The sequence below is a fragment of the Ambystoma mexicanum genome, chromosome 4p, assembly GCF_040938575.1.
Source record: "Ambystoma mexicanum isolate Mex_15411 chromosome 4p, UKY_AmexF1_1, whole genome shotgun sequence".
In the NCBI taxonomy this organism is placed as follows: domain Eukaryota; kingdom Metazoa; phylum Chordata; class Amphibia; order Caudata; family Ambystomatidae; genus Ambystoma; species Ambystoma mexicanum.
In genome coordinates this window covers 1154562355-1154580811 of record NC_090927.1, presented here as the reverse complement: position 1 = coordinate 1154580811, position 18457 = coordinate 1154562355, and the positions used below count along the sequence as shown (strand labels likewise).

Genomic DNA, 18457 nt, shown 5'->3' with positions numbered 1-18457 from the left:
CCTCACAAGACACTAGTAGGGGGCAGGTTAACTCAACATCTGACGGAATGGCAGGCTATTCCGTCAGATGCTTGGGCATTGGAGACAGTTGCCCAAGGTTACTGCCTGCCTTTTCTACGCATTCCTCATTCATCCACCGGGGAACAGCTCTCTGAAAGTTCCAGATCCGCTCCTCTTGCAGGAAATTGTAGACCTGCTGGAGAAAGGTGCCATAGAACCGGTACTTGTAGCGGAGAGGAACAAGGGCTGGTATTCCAGCCCCCCCTCACCCCGCCCCCCAATACCGAAGAAGGACGGAGGACTGAGACCTATCTTGGACTTACGAGAATTGAACAAGTTCCTCAGGAAGGACACGTTCAAGATGGTAACTCTCTCTCAGATCCTTCAGGCCCTCCAGCTCCAGGACTGGCTGGTATCTCTGGACCTTCAGGATGCTTATTTCCATGTGCCAATCCATCTCAAACACAGGAAATACCTGAGGTTTGCAATTGGCGGCTCTCCTCATCAATTTCGAGTTCTGCCATTTGGGCTGACCTACGCCCCGAGGGTCTTCACCAAGCTAATGTTGGTAGTGGCTGCAAGTCTGAGGGAAGGGATTCACGTCTACCCCTACCTGGACGATTGGCTGATCAGAGCTGTATCTCCGGAACAAGCTCAGATCCAGCTAGATTATGTCTGCCACTTCCTTCACAAACTGGGCTTCTCCCTCGATTTAAAGAAGTCACAGATGATACCATCACAGAGACTCCAGTTCATTGGAGCGGTCCTGGACACTTCCCTGGGAAAAGCCTCCCCACCAGAGGTGAGGGCTCAAGATATTCTGCAGATGGTCACCAAATTTCAAAATGCCCAACGTCTCCGAGCCTTTGACTTTTTGAGGTTGCTAGGCCTCATGGCATCCTACATCTTCCTTGTGTGATAGGCTCGCCTGAGAATGAGATCTCTTCAGTGGGCACGAAGAACTCAGTGGTCGCAATTCTCAGGGAGAATGACAGATCTTCAGGTTCCGGACAAGGTGGCTCGAGACCTTCAGTGGTGGGCCTGTCAGGAGCACATTTTGAAAGGAGAACTGTTTTGCCAACCATTGCCGGAGATAACAGTAGTCACAGATGCCTCACTCACGGGGTGGGGAGCCCATGCCAACAACCATAAGCGCTCTTTGGTCTCCATCGGAGTCCAGACTACATATCAACCTGTTAGAGCTGAGAGCAATCACACTAGCGCTGAAGGCTTTTCTGCCATCTGTACAGGGGAAAAATGTCCTGATAATGACGGACAACACAGTGGCCATGCACTACCTCAACAAAAGAGGAGGCGTAGGATCACTGCCTCTGTGCAGAGAGGCGATGCAGCTCTGGTTTTGGGCAATCCAAGAAGGAATCTCTTTATCGGCAGTTCACTTAGCCGGAGAGAGAAACTTGACGGACGCTCTGAGCAGGCAGAGCAGTGTCTCCCACGAGTGGGAACTAGCTCAGGAAGTCCTTCAACAGATCTTCACCCTTTGGGGAACCCTTCAAGTGGATCTGTTCACCACCAGCATCAACAGGAAGTGCGATCAGTTTTGTTCAAGGGAATTTCCCCTGAGAGGAGCTCTAAGGGACGCGTTCGTACTGGACTGGGACTTTCCACTTCTGTACGCGTTTCCTCCAGTCCCTGTCATTCCTCAAATGATCAGGAGGTTGAGAATGTTCCGCAAAGCCATGTTCCTAATTGCCCCGGACTGGGCCAGGAGAACGTGGTAACCGGACCTTCTGGACATGTCCATCTGCCCTCCAATTCTTCTTCCACTCAAGGAGAATCTTCTCTCGCAGAAGGGAGGTCAGGTTCTCCATCTAGACATCAGAACCCTCAACCTTCACGCTTGGTATCTGAAAGGTTGAGATACAAGGATTGGGACCTCCCAGATGACGTCAAGGAGGTGTTGCTTTCGGCCAGAAGGCCAGCAACAAAGACTTTATACCGCTGCCGTTGGAACAAATTTTGCAGCTGGTGTAGAGAAAAGAATATCGATCCCTTTTCATGTGGTACACCAACGGTGTTATCTTTTCTACTCTATTTGGCAAATTCGGGCCTTCAGGTTGGCACTATCAAGGGCTATCTCGCAGCGCTATCGATCTTCAAGCGCACTGCAGAGGAGCCATTGTATTTCAAGTTACCCTTAGTAATACAATTTCTGAGTAATATAATTTCTGAAGGGATTAACCAATTCTATCCTCCAAGACCATTCCAAGTTCCCTTATGGGACTTTAATTTAGTCTTAAATTTCCTGATGGGTACTCCTTTTGAACCACTCCACTCTTGTTCGCTAAGATTTCTCACCCTTAAAACTCTTATTAGTGGCATTGACATCTGCTAGGAGGGTGAGCGAATTACAAGCTCTATCGTGTAAACCAATTCATACAATTTTTCATAAAGACAAAGTTGTCCTACTAGTGAAGCCTAATTTCCTCCCAAAGGTGGTTTCTGAATTCCACATCACTCAGAAGATTACCTTACCTTCATTCTATCCCCCTCCCCATCCGGGGAAAGAGGAAGAAAGGCTCCATAGGCTGGACCGAAGGCGGGCTTTGAGCTTTTACATCAGCAGACTTGCTAGGATTAGGCAAGCAGACCAACTGTTCGTAGGTTACTCAGGGCACAAATTGGGATTACCGATAACAAAACAGACCATTTCCAGATGGATTATTTTGGCCATTCTGGAATGTTACAAACTGGCAGGGAAAGAGCCTCCTCAAAATCTTAGGGCTCATTCAACCAGGGGTATCGCAGCCTCTTCGGCCCTCCAAAGAGGGGTACCGATTCGAGACATATGTGCGGCTTCCACATGGCCGTCTGCACATACCTTCACAAAATTTTACAACCTGGATTCCTCCTCTAGCCAAGAGACTAGATTTGGCAAAGCTGTGTTGCACTCTGTTCATTCTTGAAGGGAAACATGGCAATTTTACTCCCACCTCCAGTTACACACCACTGCTATGGGAGTCTATCAAGATAAGGAATACGTCGGAGGACACAATCCCTTCGAAGAACAAGTTACTTCTTACCTGGTAACGTTCTTTCGATGGGATGTTCCTCCTCCGTATTCCTTATCGCCCCTCCCATCCATCCCCTCAGTAAAACTTCCCTTGTGGTTACAGCTTACGCTTTGTAAAGCAACTGTTAAACGTCAAAATGGAACTGAGCAACGGACGCTGCGCGGCTCTATTTATACGTACGATGACGTCGGCGCTGATACAGAGGCTGTCGATTGACATCGGCTAGAGGGACGTCGACGCGCAGCGCCCTCTACTGAAATTTTTTTTTCTGAGGAGATGATCTATCTATCAAGATAAGGAATACGTCGGAGGAACATCCCATCGAAAGAATGTTACAAGGTAAGAAGTAACTTGTTCTTCTAACCGAGAGTAGACGTTGAATGGCATTCCCTGCATAAGGTGAGTATTGGTCAAGCCAGCACTCAAGATTAGGGAGTTCAAGGAACCAGCCATTGCGTTGGAAAGTTTCTAGTGTATGTTCAAAGAAGATAACTGGAGTCTCACCATGTACGAAAAGATGCCAAATTTGAGGAAGATTGTCTGGACTGGAGTGCAAGTGGGGAGCCGAAATAGCCCCTTAACCGGGTGCCAAAGCAGTGCTTTGTACATTATGATCGGGCTAATCTTGGCCAGATAAAGTTCGACAAGGGTCCAGAGAGAATAGCCTCCTTCACTACGAGATATTTGACCCAGGGCCCCAATAGCTTGGTAGCACCTGAGGTTAATGTGGCCAAGATGGCAGCTACTGCATAAGCCCTCGTCAAAGTGGATGGCCAGATATTTATACTGCTTGACTACCTCTAGTTTTTCCCCTCCAAGTGCCATGAAAAAGTTATCTTTTTTCTGACCCGGTGGGTAGAACACCAGGACTTTTGTTTTCCGGATGTTAATCACGAGGTCCAGGGAGTCAGAGTAACTCTAACGACTCCAGGGCAACCTGTAATCCATAGGGAGTCAAATCCAACAGGATATCATCTGCGTACCCCATCCGTTGGAGGGGAAATCCGCCCAATTGGGGGGGCTTTCAATAGAGGATTAAACGAGGCGTTACCCATATCTGCAAGGTGTAAGTTAAACAGAATGGGAGCCAGTCTACATCTCTGCTTCAAGCCACTGCAGTAGTATTGCCCGATTGATCCAGTCTAACTTTGACCCGCACAACGGAATGAAGGTGGATGATCATGGCTAAAAGGCCAGCGGTAATGTTCCAGGCAGAGAGTTTAGCCCAGAGCTTGTTGCGGTTGAAAGAATCAAACGCTGCGCAATAGTCGATAAACGCAGTGTAGACCATACACCTGCGTATAGACCAAGCATGCTGGATTGTAGTCTGGAGGGCAAGGCTCACTGGCGATTATATGGCTGATTCCAAGGCCTTAAACGACGTCTATCTGGTCAGCCAGGCTTGGATGGCCCAACACGAATAATGTCTTAACGACGACAAAACGGAGCTCATTTTGGGCTCCTCGCAACGTCTCAACAAACTAGATCCATCCTACCAGTCATTCATCATATATAGAAATATCATCAAGGTCTCTAAAGACACAAAAACATTAGGTTTCTTTCTTGACACCACTCTGTCACTGTCACGACAAACAAATGCAGTTAGATCAGCCTCTGCTTACACCTGTAAACTTATTGCAGCTTGCAGACCTTTTCTGACTACTCCTAACAGGATCACCCTAGCCAGAACGCTCATATCAAAAATTGACTATTGTAGTGCCCTCTACTTGGGAACTAGTCAAGCGAACTTGAATAAACTACAAATCACCCAGAACGCCATCAGGGCAGCGTTAAACATTCCCAGAAACCACCACATTTCTGATGCTAGAACTAATCTACACTGGTTACCTGTCAAGCAGAGAATCTCACTGAAAGCACTTGCCCTCACTCACAAATGCCTGGCAAACGAGGCCCCCCCCACCTCTGCAACCGACTCTCCCGCCACACTTCCACCCGACCTCAAAGAACCGCTCAGACCCACTGCCTATCGAACCCAGATTCAAACGTCAAAAAGCTGGTGTCGTGAGCTTCCCTGTCCTTGCAGCTAAACTATGGAACACTCTCCCTGCCATCGTCCGATCTGAGGTCTCATTTAACACCATAAAGTTGAACACAAAGTCATGGCTCCTTGCTCAGAACTGAGACATCCGCTATTGCTCCATACACCACACTGCTCAGTCGCTTGCTTCTGCCTCTGACTCCTGTTCATTTGATGGCATATTCTACCAACCTAATTTTGTGAAGACTATGACAGTCGTCTATTATCCCTGATAAATCCTGTCCCAATGCAATGATCCATGCTTGTTTTACATGTCTGCCTTTATTTCTTATCACTTCAACTACTGCTGTAAATACTTGTATGTAACATCTATGTATGTAAATAATCTCAAGTTTTGCGCCCTGATGCCCCTGGGCTGGATGGTGCGTGGTACAAATAAATCAAATGCAAATACAAGGCAGCTAGTCGTAGTGCTCAAGCCCTTTTTGTAATCCGGTTTGATTGAGGGTAGTAAGCTGGGTCGCCTCCTCCCAGGACCGCAGTTCATCAAGAATCATACCAGCGAAGATTTTTAACGAAGCCTCGAGCATCGCAAGGAATTGATAATTACCAAGATTGATGCGTTCCTCCTTCTTCCATATGCGTACAATATCATCTCGCCACGACAATGGGAGAGTCTGTACTACACCAATCCAGCGAAAAAGACAATCCAATGCAGTCGACCAGCCAACATTATCTTTTTTAAATACTGCGCTACAAATGCCATCACGTCCTGGGGCACGCAAGGACTTATTACCATTAATAATCTTTAGGCTATAATTAGGGGTATGTTATACTGCCATCTAACCAATGGATCACACAGGGCAGGAGGACATGCACCACCCATTGCCCCCCCCCCCCGCCACCCGAAAAGTAATCACAATATGGTCCGTCCAGGCTATCGCTGGAACACCAAGGAGCTCGCGAGCAGGTTAGAAACTGTCAACCACCCCCCAGAATTCACGGGAATTGTTTGTTGAGGCTAGGTGCACCAAATTTCGCCAACTAGCACACTCAGTGGTATAACGATGGTGCCATAACCATTTACGGAAGAGGTGCTTAGCTTTATTCAATAAATGTACACTCCCAAGTGGTGCCAAGTGCATTTCCAAAATGAGGCACATTTCAAGTCGCAGAGCTTTTCTCTTGTCCACCAAAATTCCATTTTAGGGATGGGGTGGTGCGATGACAACAGGGAAATGGGTCTCTGAGACCTATTGTTTCTCTTATCAAAGATAGCAGAGACTGAAGCGACAATCACTTCTCTATAGTCCTTGATCACTGCAAGGGGATCAGCCCTATAATAATCAGAGGCGTCCCCCTCCAAAGCTCAACAAAAGAATATAAAGCAGTGCTCAAGTATACACAAACCTCATCTAGTCTCTGCTCGTTCCTAGAGATACGGTTGAGTGTGGAGTTAACCCAGAGTACACCAGAGGTCTCAGTAAGGGTGAGGTGCTTGCTGAAGTTAAGGGACAACACAAGGGGAACATGGTCACTTTCTAGTCGAGGGCAAATGCTCATGCCCAGGACCAAACAGTTGTCACATAACAACATAAAACCATAATCCAAGATGCTACTAGTTTTAGGGCTAAAGCGGGTACATTTTGGAAGGGAGTCCGATGGAAAGGCACTTTTAATCATGGAAATCCCAAAAGAAAATAACAGAGATGAACACTCCAAACATAGTTTGCAACAGTGAGTCAATATGTTGCCTTCCAGGGAGGAGGTTAACAGACAACCCTGAGAGTCTGCCAAAAGCATAGAGGGGATCTGTGAATTAAAATCCTTACAAATGATGCAAGAGGAACAGGGCAGATTACCAATCAACATTTCTATCTCAGACAGGACAGATTCGTGGGGCTGTCTGTACAGAGGATCATAAAGGTTGATAAAGGCAACCTGTCTACTACGCATTCCAATGAATGAATGAAATCGCTGCCATTAAGATATTCTGCGAACACGTCGGTATCTTCCTTAGCCCAAGGCAATTCATAGCACCCAAGAGCTAAACCTCCCCTAGGCTGTCTGAATGGCCTGTTTATGAATAAATTGCCACCCATTTACAATGAGCGGCTCAACCAACCAAATCTCCTGGAGAGCAACCAAGGAGTACTTGTCCAGAGTATCTGTAAAACCACACTCTTCCAATAAGTGAGTGACCACGGGTGTTCCAGCTTATGAACTGGGCTAAAGGCTCATAGACCCCCTCTGTGGCGCCAGCTTGGTCAGCCATGCCCAGTGGCTCTTCCCCCTCTGAGACACCCCCAGTCCCTGTTCCATACGGCAAGCTAGGGGCTAAAGTGGGTGGATGGGCACAGGCAATATAAGGTCCCCCTCTAATCTCCACTGGCCGATATCTTCTACCATAGGAGGAGTCAATGTGCATTCATATCCAAGCTGATTTTAAGATGGTCAAGTGCTCAAGAATATAGGCTAGGGTCTCCCTAGAATGGAAGTGGCTTTCAGAGTGTTCTCACGGAGGTCCACTATTTTGATATCGCTACAGATGAACCGGAGAGGGATGACACAATGGAGAAGATAGCCAGACTTTGAACCGTGCTTGCATGCTCTGTCTGCCTTATAGAAGAGAGACTAAATCAGAAGTGCCTTTGAATCTTGTTTACCGGACACAGACAGGCACCCCTGAGTGCCCCCCAAAGTGGAGTCACGGAGGAGCTCCCCATAGGAATTACAGGAGGGTTAAAGAATCCAGACCCAACCTCCATCTGAGCAGAGGAATCTACAACCACCTTTCCAGCCACACTTAAAACAGGGGCCACGAGAGGGTTGGTAGTATTGATAGTCCTATCAGTCGAGGTCTTCGCAATCGGAGGCAGATGCAATGAGTCAGTCGAGACAATGCCAGGAAGAGGTAGACCCACTGATGTTAAATTGATCACGATCACAGACCGGGAATGTTGCAATAAATTGGACAGGACCAGAAGAAAGTCTCAATCAACAATAGATACTCACTGGCAGTTCCCGAGAGTACACAATTGGAGGAAGGTGTAACACCACCAAAGGTTACGAATAAAGAAACAGATCCCAAAGGTGGGTGACAAATGGAGAACAAGGTGGGCGATGTTTGCTCCCTGGATGCAGCCGCCTTAGATTTTAGCTTTTTTTGTGTTAGAGGTTCATACAACAGCGCTTGGCTGACTACTTTCCGGGGCGGCCGTTTTTGCTGGTTCTCCAGGTTTCGATGAACACAAATATGGTCACCACCACTGTCCTTAGTCACACACATCACAGGGTTAGATGGGGCAGACATGGGGGAACAATTAGATAAAACCTCGGCTGAAGTGGACCCAGAGGCCCGAGCCTCTGACCAGTAAAGTTCATGACAGTTCAAAACCCCAATAAGACCATCAGTCATACCCAATGATCTAGTGAGCCACTGCTCCTGCACATTCAGTTTAGACATGATCACATTGCATTTACTTGATAAGTCAGTAAAGATTCCAAAACCTTAAACCTAGCTGCAGAAGAAGTGCTTGTGTTGGATAAGTCAAAGACACATTGGAGCAAACAGAATCGGGTAAAGAAAAACCTTATTGCCTACGCACAGAGACATAATGGAAATGACAAGAAGGGGAAAAGGGTGTCTCCCGTGACACAGGTGGTATTTCAGACAAGGGAACAGGAGGAGAAACCATAGTAGGAATCGCTACAGGGTCACAAGGTGCCAATGATGGTTCAGGCAAGGGCTCAGCGGATACAAAAGCTAGGGGTGGAACAACTTCAAGAGACAAACCATTGGCGTCGTTTTGGCAAGAGTGCACAATGCAGGTAGTTTCACCCACAATCTTAGCAGAATTGAGGATAATGTCAAGTTGAGGAGGTGTCACAGGACGCTCCTCACTTAAGGGAGTATTTTTACCAAATTAAGAAAGCTCCGACATGGTGGTAAAAGTTGGCAGTAGTCTTCACTGAGGGCAGGGTAAATTACCTTGCTATTTGTTACATAGTTTTAGTACCAAGGCACTGCAGTTGGGCGGAGAGCTTGAGGGCCAGATCCACAGACAAAGTTCGAGCAGAGGCAGCATTACCGTTGTGATCCTTGATACATGCCAGATAGAATGAAGTCATTTTTAAATCGGTCAATAAGCTTTTTGACAACTTTAAAGTCTGTTGCGGGCAGGAACGTTTTGTACGTCGAGTATTGTTAACAGGAATATCAATTGGCGCTGCAATGGCCCCCGCCATCAAGCCTTCTTCAGCTACCTCCTCCAAGACGGCAATCGAGGCCACTTGAACAGCCATAGTGCCAGGTAAGGGTAAAGTCACACGTTTTAGCAAGCGTGATAGGAAGAGCCAGGAGGTTTGATGCTTCAGCGTTAACAGTGATGGAAAGAGGGGAGAGGGATCTTGGTAAGAAAAATAAGGTCCGACAGTAGATGCGGACCAGGCGGCTCAAGGAGGTGCAATATAGTAGCCCCCAAGATAGCGACTACCACAATGTCCCAACCCACCAAACTGTGTCCTCCCTTTCCAGCTCACTTCACACTTGCGCACGCACGCATTCGCGCTGGAAGCAAGATTTTAATGGCTCAACAGGGTCCTCTCGCCGAGCACAGAGCTCCCAGGCAGTCAAAGCAATTGATTGCAGAGGAATGAGCTGTTCCATATGGAAGTCAGCAGGAATCAAGATGGAATAAAATGAGGGCTGGCAAAGTCCACTGCCAAATTGTGTCGTCAATTTCCAACTCTTATCACCAAGGCATAAAGCAACAGGACAAAGAGCAGCCCTCTCTTGTGGCCATTGCAAGTGCAAAGGTTTGAGATAGGGCTCAATTAACCATAATTCTAGCTGTAGATCTGTTATTAGCCTATTTGACCTAATGACCAATTTGTTTTTTGTATGGGTGATTGTGCCTTCTTGGCAATTTGCCTGCATATTTTGCAAAATACCAACCCCAGAGAGTAGGGGTTGCGGAGGTGCCTCCCGCTCCCGATGTTTGATATTTTGCAGTTTTGTAGGTGCCAGGGTGTCCCCCACTTCCTTAAAATTGGAGTTGGGGGACAAAGAAAAATGCATGTGCGTTTAAATTGGGCTCCGACCAGATGAAATGCGGTTAGTTTGCTGCAAACAAAAATAATTCTGTCTAACGCACCCAAACCGTGGGTCTCCCATATGATGCTACCCATCCCTAAAACTTCATACGAAACCCATATCTTTCTAACGGAGCAACCATAAATCACCATTGCGTGCTTTCAAACGCCTTCTCTGAATCTAGGGAAAGCATACAGCAGTGTTCTCAGTTTGTTTGACCTTATGTATCAAATCCAGTGTCTTTCTAAGATTATTTTAGCCCTGTCATCCCGATGAACCCAACTTGATGCCCATGAATGAAAGGGGGTAGGACCCTATCCATTCTATTTCCCAAGTCCGTTGCAAACATTTTTACGTCTGTGTTGAGCGATGTAGGCCGGTATGATGAACATTGTGTGTTGTCTTTTTCCCTCCTTGGGTTTGACAGTAATGCCCCCCCCCCCCACCCCACATTGTGTGTGGTAGGGATCCCCCCTTCAGGATATCATTAAAGAGTCTGACCAATACTAGTGTTAATAAGGAGCAACATATTTGATAAACCCAAAGGTAGAAGCTTTGAGGCTAGGGAGGTGGGCCTGCTACACAAGACCCTCGCTTGGGGTCTGGGCAAGTGGGACCGCACTGGGAGTGACTCCCCTGTTGGGGACAAGAACTCCCATTCCAGTATGGAACTCCAGTGAAAACTACCCGTTCTGTATATATGGATGTCGGAAAAACTGTTGCATTCCCTGTTACAACTGAAAATCACAAAGATCCTTCTGTGACCCTATTCGCTTCAGGTAGTGGTGAACCTCGACTGAGTGCCAGAATCATGGAAGACTTGCATCATTTCATTCATTCTAATGAAGTGTATAAGACGCAAGCGTCCTTTGAATGGAGTGGGAACTCCCACGGTGGGAAAAGAGCTAGTGCTATGTAGATGCAACCCCCCCCAACCCCCAAAGCACCTATGTCCTAGAGGGGCAGAGCTACGTCGAGCCGCAGATCCCGAAATGAAGACCTGAGCGAGAAACTTGCTAGTTGGAAGCTGGACGTGGCGGTTGCCTTGTCTGAGCAAGAGACTCCAGTCAAGGCGAGACAGAGCATGGAAAGACAACTGTCTTCCCCGGGTGGCGTAACCACTGAGAACCAGTAGTAGGCCTGGTGCCCAGCAACCAACATTGAGAGCAAAGAGGAGTCCGAGCTCCTGTTGACAAGCGTCTTTCCCGCCACGAGAGGCATCAGCGGGGATAGACGACATTACAGACCTGTTTAGGCGAATGAGATGCATGACAGTGGGTTTCCAGGAGCACAGAAAACGATGCAGGTACAAAACCCAGAGCAAATATAACGGGCCCACGGCTCCATTGAACCAGAGAGCAAAGAATACAAGCATTTACTGAAAGGCTGGAATAGCCACCAATCCTACGAACAGTTAAGAGAACGTCACTGGTACCTTTCCCCTCTGATCCATAGAGAAAAGGGATTCGAACAATGTAACACAAGGCTGGAATAGACAAAAAAAGCAAACTAAGTTATGAGATGGGCACACAGCCCTCACTAAATAACAGTGGGGAAAGTGAACAGAAACTGTATATTAAAGTGAGTCACCGCCAAGAGTGTTAAGGGGGCACAGACAGCGGTCGCATGATGAGATAAGAGTACAAGGAAGCAGTATACTCTACAACACAGACTGCATAGTGCATACATCACAGTGAGTGTTATTCGACAGGGCAGGAACCCTAAAATTAAATTCTCATTTTTCAATATACATTTTACCACAGACCTAATGAATCTTGGGAAGTCCGAACGCTACGAAGTTGGGAAAGAATAAAAGTATATTTTCAAATAGTGCTGGAGGGATTGGAGCACTTACAAATAAGAAACGGTTTCCTCATTAGAGGGATAGGGAAACCCTTATAGAAGATAGTTTCTGCATAAGGATTTGGATGCATAAATAGTGAAGATAATCTACCAGAAATGTAAGACTGAGAACAAGTCAACTACAATTGAGCCAGCCAGAAGTCCATACGGAGGCTGGTGAACAAGCCTCCCTTTTCTTTTGATTTAGGGATTTTGAAAAAATTATAGGCCAGTTAGCTACTTAGGATTCAGATGGAAGGATTTTACTTTTGCTAGGTAGGGAATTTCTGTCATAGTGAGTTGGGTTTTTTAATATTTGTGTAACTTTTTTTAAAACAAAATGTACATTTCTTTGTATTAACAATAGACATTGAATTACACCAACATATAAAAACTGTCAGAAAAAGGGAAAATAAAATGCATCTCTCGAACCGCATAACATCCTTTACAACTTGAAATCCTTAAAGGAAAAGAAAAAGATGGCCATCCCAAAATACTCATCACCGAGTCATTTTGTAACCCACAAACCCTCCACTCAAATTAAATACATGGTTTCTCCACACCTTCCCTGCACCACTATCAAAGAGAAGGTTGGCAGTGCGTAACTTTCTACCTCTTAGAATTTCTTCCAAATCCTGTGGTCAAGCACTAAATCAGTTTTCCCATTACTTCACATGTTTTAAACACAGCCCTTCGAACCTGGAAAACTCGCCTCCTGTTGTCCCAGTGCTCTCTGTAAGTGCAGCACATTCCTCAACCGTCGACAAGTTATACAACATATACGTAAGCTTCTCCAATAAGGTACGCGTCCCACACCTTTAACAACTAATCTTCTTTATCGTGTGCCACTTTATATTTCCATTTCTTGGCAACAGCCAGCCTGCTTACTCTTAAAAGTGCCTCCTACATCCTTGGAAGTTGATACCCCTCAAAATCGCTTGGTGGGGGTCAGGGATGCCTAACAAAACCAACTCTTCAGTGGGACACCTGTGAGGTCCTTGGTCCAACTCAAAAAGTTCCGCCCGTAAGGTCTGGATAACGGGACCCGTCCACCACATACGGAATCGCGTACCACTGTGACCACCCCCCTATAACACTTCAACCATGAGCCAGGAAACCTCTTAGTAAGTGTAAATGGATCCCTATTCCACCCCAGGAGGACCTTAAAGTTGTGCTCCATCTCATGTGTTGCGAGATTCCCATGAAACACGACTTTAAATATCTTCTCCCACAATGCATCAGGAAAAATCCCACCCACTGCTGATTCCCAGAACCCCTTTTAAACCGTTGTTGCAACAGTGTTTTACTGGTTATCAGAGCTCTATACATTTTAGAAACCATACACTTCCTTCCCACACAGGTGTCAAACACTTTCAAAGGGGGGTAATATCTCTACCCAAATTCACTTTCCATCTCTGGTTTGTAAGGTGTCCCATCAGCTGCAAATAATCAAAAATTGAAAAAGCAGAAGACCCCAACATGGACCTAACCGCATCAAAGTCCTTAAACCTACCTCCCTCGAGCAGGTAGAATGCTCTTTCCAGACCACCATTGGACCAATCCTCTGCAAATCCATTTTGCCAATCTCCAGAGGGGGACCCCACAGTGAACTAAGGGGAGAGGGCCATATAGAAAGCATCATATTGGACGTCCCCTCCTTCCACAGTGCCCACAGGGCCCCCACAACTGGGATATTACGTGCCCCCTCAGGGACCACCCTTGCAGAGGACCACATGAAATCTCACTTTTCTAGGTTGAACCACCCAATCCTCCAGAAAAGTCCAATAATTTCCCAGGTAATCTCTCCCATGTTCAGCAATACCCTTCTCTGGGCTGCCTTTCACAGCCTCCATAATCCTTGCGGGAACATCAACGTGGCCCTATTAATATGGTCCTTCTTAACCTGCCACACACAATTGTAAACAATACAGTTCAGCTCCTTATAAAAAGCCCTCGAAAGAGGCGTGGGAACTATGGAAAAAGTAAAAAGAAAATGAGTTGGGATGTTCATCTTGACAGTCATCTGACCAAACCAGGATAGTGATAATTTAGACCAACGTCAAAGATCTGCCTAAACAGTTTGCAGCAGGGTAGCATATTTTAAAGTGAACAAGTGGGTAAGGTCCACAGGAATCTCGATTCCCAAATAACGAAATACAGAGTTCACCACCAAAATACCATTAATATCACTAGGCCTCTCTTCTTTACCTTCCTCAGTCTCCCAAAAAAAATAAACTGGATTTGGCTTGGTAATTCTTTAGGCCTTCAAGTCAGCCATACCTCTCAACCACTCCCATAAGCTCAGTAAAGGAGTCTCTCGAATCGGCCAAATAAACAAAGATGTCTTCCGCAAAAAGAGAGCTTCAACTCCCACAAACAATGCCCTGATCATTCGGGTTTCCTCTAATGGCTATTGCTAGTGACTTGATTACAAGTGCGAAGCAACAGACAGCGGACACCCCTGTTTTTTACCCCCAGAAAGTGTGAAACCCTCACTCAGAACACTTTAATGAGGCCTTTGGATTTCTGTACATCAAAGCCACCCAGTTCTGTAACTTGACTCCATGCCTTTCCAATACTTGCTCCATAAAACCCCACTACACCCTGAAACACCACTAAAATGAGGCTTACTACAAAGAAATGGATATAGCAAGTCACGAGGTTTCACAATATCATTTATTTCAGCCCGGACTGGGGTCTCAGCGCCCCACAATGCATGCGTACAGACACTGTGGCGGTAGAGAGCCCCGAACAATCAAATTGAAATACATATATACTAAACAGAATCTCATTTGAAACACTTGACCAGCCCCTTCATGTGACAGTCCATAGTGTTCATGACCTTTCCACGTAGGTAATGTTAGTACAGCAACGAGTCTGCATTTTCCCCGTCCTCCTAGCAGGGAAAGTGCAAAACGGTGCGTGGGGGCATATTGTGTTCCCTGGTACAAGGTAACATTTGCTGTACAGCTTATCTGTATTGCTCCTAGAGCCTAAGGTCAGTCTGCTCTAAAGCCTGAGAATAGGGTTTTTCTCTAATGGAACACATAGCGGCTGCACATTATTACAATTAATGGTTCAGTGGGGAAACATGGTTGAGACATGCAGGTACCTAACTTGTAGATTAGCGATGCTTCTTCAGAGACTTCAAAGTTCTAGAGTGTAAGACGAACAAAGCGCTAAGCAGAATGTGCATTCCTGCCTGGCAATTAACAGAAGGTTCATGCCGCGGTCTTCCACCACGCTCAGAGTGAGAAAGGCAAAACAAACAGGGAGCTGAAGTGAACATTGCATACAAGATGGCAAATAAAACAAAATAGCAGCGTGGTCACCAGTAGTGTGGCAGTAGGTTCGTAGCGCGATGCCAATATGCATATCTACAGGACACTTAAACTACAAATATTTTCACAACCCTATCAAAGGCATTTTCCAAGTATAAAGAAAGCGGGGGTCCCTCCCTCCCCATACGCTCGACAATGTACATTAAATCCAAAGTCTTCCTAAGATTAGCTGATCCCTGGCGGCCATCAATACATTCCACCTGATCACTATAAATCAAAGGGGGTGGTGGGGCGCTAGGGGGATGTATTCTATTTAACCTATTCCCCAGAATCTTTGCAAACATTTTAATATCAATATTAAGTAGGGATATTGGTTGATAAGACCCTGTAAAGTATTAGGCTGTAGTCGGATGCAGGGTTAACAAGTTAAGATGTATTGCTGTTAACCTTTCCACCAGCCCCTCAGTATAAAAAATAAAACATGCTTATTTTTGGCTGAGCCGGCTTGCAGTGTAAAGGGTTAATCAATTCAGAGTTCGTAGGAATGTCCTCTTAGGCTTCTCGCCTCTTTGAATGAATCATAAACAGCTCCCATAAATTCCTCTTCTCGGACGCTAGCTTTCCGTTACTTCGCCAGCTGTCCAAAATGGGATGTCAAAACAAACAAACAGAAAAAATAAACCCACGGAAGCACTGTCCTTTGAAATGGCTTACGGCCCGGGTTCCCTTGTCAGTGAATCCGCCTCGGGTGTGTAATTCTGCGCTGCCGTTCCTTGAGCCTTTCTTGGCAGAGAGTCTGCTTCTTGATAAGGATCTCCGCGATGCCGCTCTTTCAGCCTCCTAGTACGCCCAATGTACGGCACCTGGGGATTCCTCCCACTCCTCTGTGGTCTCCGGCCAGGACTGCCGCTGTAATGATACACCTGGTGAGTTTCCCGGGGCTTCTTTTAACCCATGTGCTGCTCCTCCCCTCCATTCAGCCTCTACCCGCCTTTCCTGCCCACTTCCCACACCTGCAGCCAGTTTTCCTTCCCCCATCCACCCCGTTTCATGCACTTTGTCCATCCCAACCTGTACTTTTCTGTGTGTACCGGCCATTATACCGTGTGACTGGGCTGTACCTATACCGCTTCTTTGTTCATTTTGTCCTTTTCCCCCACCTTGGCTCCGTTTCTTGTGGTGGGTTATGGGACATGTTGTTTTCCTTTGCTCTGCTGTTTTTAACCTTTTGGGGGCTGGGTCTGAGTTAGAATGGGGTCGTCTTTTATCTCCATTGCCTCTTTGACCTCCTCACAGACCCACAAAGCATACCATCTTTCCTCCTTCTTAGGAATGACTGATGATGGCCCCCCAACATTGTGTCTGGCAGTAAACCTCCCTGCAAATGATCATTAAAGAGTTGAACCAGTGTGGCGCGAAATCATTTAGAGAACTGAACCGAGAAACCATTGTCCCCTGGTGCTTTACCACTCTTAGACTTAATTTTATTAACCACTGCTTCAACCGTAATTGTCACTTCAAGACTGTCCATCTCATCTACAGACAACTGTGGGATAATCGAAATACACCAATAAGCCTCCACTTCACCTCACCTACCTTCACTTGGACCAGTACAATAGCTCATAAAATTGCTTATACGATTCTGCAATTTCCTTGTCCTTATAAATAATATCCCCACCTAGTGTGTGATTCGCACCTACCCTTCTAGAAGGCAGTTTTTCCCACAACCTCCAGGCCAATATTTTATCTGCTTCTACCCCATTTCATAATATTTTTGTTTGAGAAACTTAATTTTCCACTTTGTCTCGTGTAACAAAAGAGCCCTCAGTTTCTTCAAGAAGACGCAGCTGACAAGATCTTGTGGAATGAACATACATTCTTTCTGACCTACGACCTGCAATTTCCCTATCTTGTTCCTCAAGCATGATTCTGGTCCCTTCCTCTTTCTTATGTGCACTATTCTAATGTGGAAGACTGTGGCTGCGCAGTGTGTTTTCCCCCCTCTCCCCTGGTCCTTGCACAGGAACGGCGCATCTTGCTGGAATTCTAAAGGGGAGACACTGCATGCGCTCCTGCTCACGCTCCTACTCGATTACTTTAAGGCACTGTGGTTGTTCATGAATATTCTACGCCGCTGCTGCTGGTAGGGCAGTCGATTCTTTAGGTTTGTACTACTGTAATCTGAGGTAGCGCACTGCTCTTTGTGGCTAATTGTACATTCTCGCTGAAGATCATGGTGTCCAGTGATAGCCTCCTGGGAAATGGCTGCCAGCGGGTGACATTTCCCAAAAAATGCACTGTCATTAAAATCAAACACTTTCCCCAAATATTCTATGATGCGGGTTTATAATATATAAAATTATACTCCTTCTAGAATACTGAGGGAAGTATTTTCGGGTTTGGGGGGAAAAAAGTCCTACCAGGTGACTTTTTTTCCAGGCAACGTCACATAAAACCAAAATCTTCACACCCAAACAAACGCACAAGAGAAAGACTATCTAACAGTAGCAAAGGGAAGGGACACTAAAGGGAAGTTCTGTGTAGCATCGGGCAGCATGATTGTAAAGAACGACTACATGGGGTTAGAATAGAAGAAAGTTTTGTTTCAACTACTTTAAACCACAATGCTTGATTCCGAGAGTTTGAGTTTTGTAAAGGTTTTTTCATTTCTTTACACAGAATGACTATTTTCAGCTAGTCTAATAAAAGTGGTCCAAAGCATGCATTTTGTGTGATCATAAAATCTGAGAACAAGAACTCAGTTGTGTCCAATAGGTGGAAAAGGATACAATATCACCTTTGATGTAAGCTCTGCCGACATGCCGACGCGCATGCAGAAAGGTGCCAAAATATGGACCTATTATGCAGATTTGAATCATAGAACTTTATTTTAAATTGTGAACATAGTTTGTAAGATTCGAATTGTTTGTAGTGTGTACCAATTCCAGTTAATGTCTGTCTGTGTATGCTGAAATTCAAAGTGGACATTTGTGTGTTGTCTCAAAAGCCTTTTTATGTTTTTGGGCTGGAAAACTCTAATTGTTTTGGACACAAACACGTTCTTGGAAGTTCACCAAACGTACGAGTGTTATCACTATCCTGGTTTGGTCAGATTTTTTCCAATTTAATCAAATTTACATGAACTGCGTCAAAGTTAAGAGTACCATTTTTCTCATTTTCCTTTATAAAGTGTCATGTAACCTAA

The 18457-nt window shown here is 45.8% G+C and overlaps 1 protein-coding gene across 2 annotated transcripts in view; it reads left to right on the top strand.

Moving 5' to 3' along the window:
• BCLAF1 (BCL2 associated transcription factor 1) overlaps positions 1–18457 on the top strand; it is an 850362-nt gene that overhangs the window by 149752 nt on the left and 682153 nt on the right. The gene's annotated exons all lie outside the window — the stretch shown is intronic.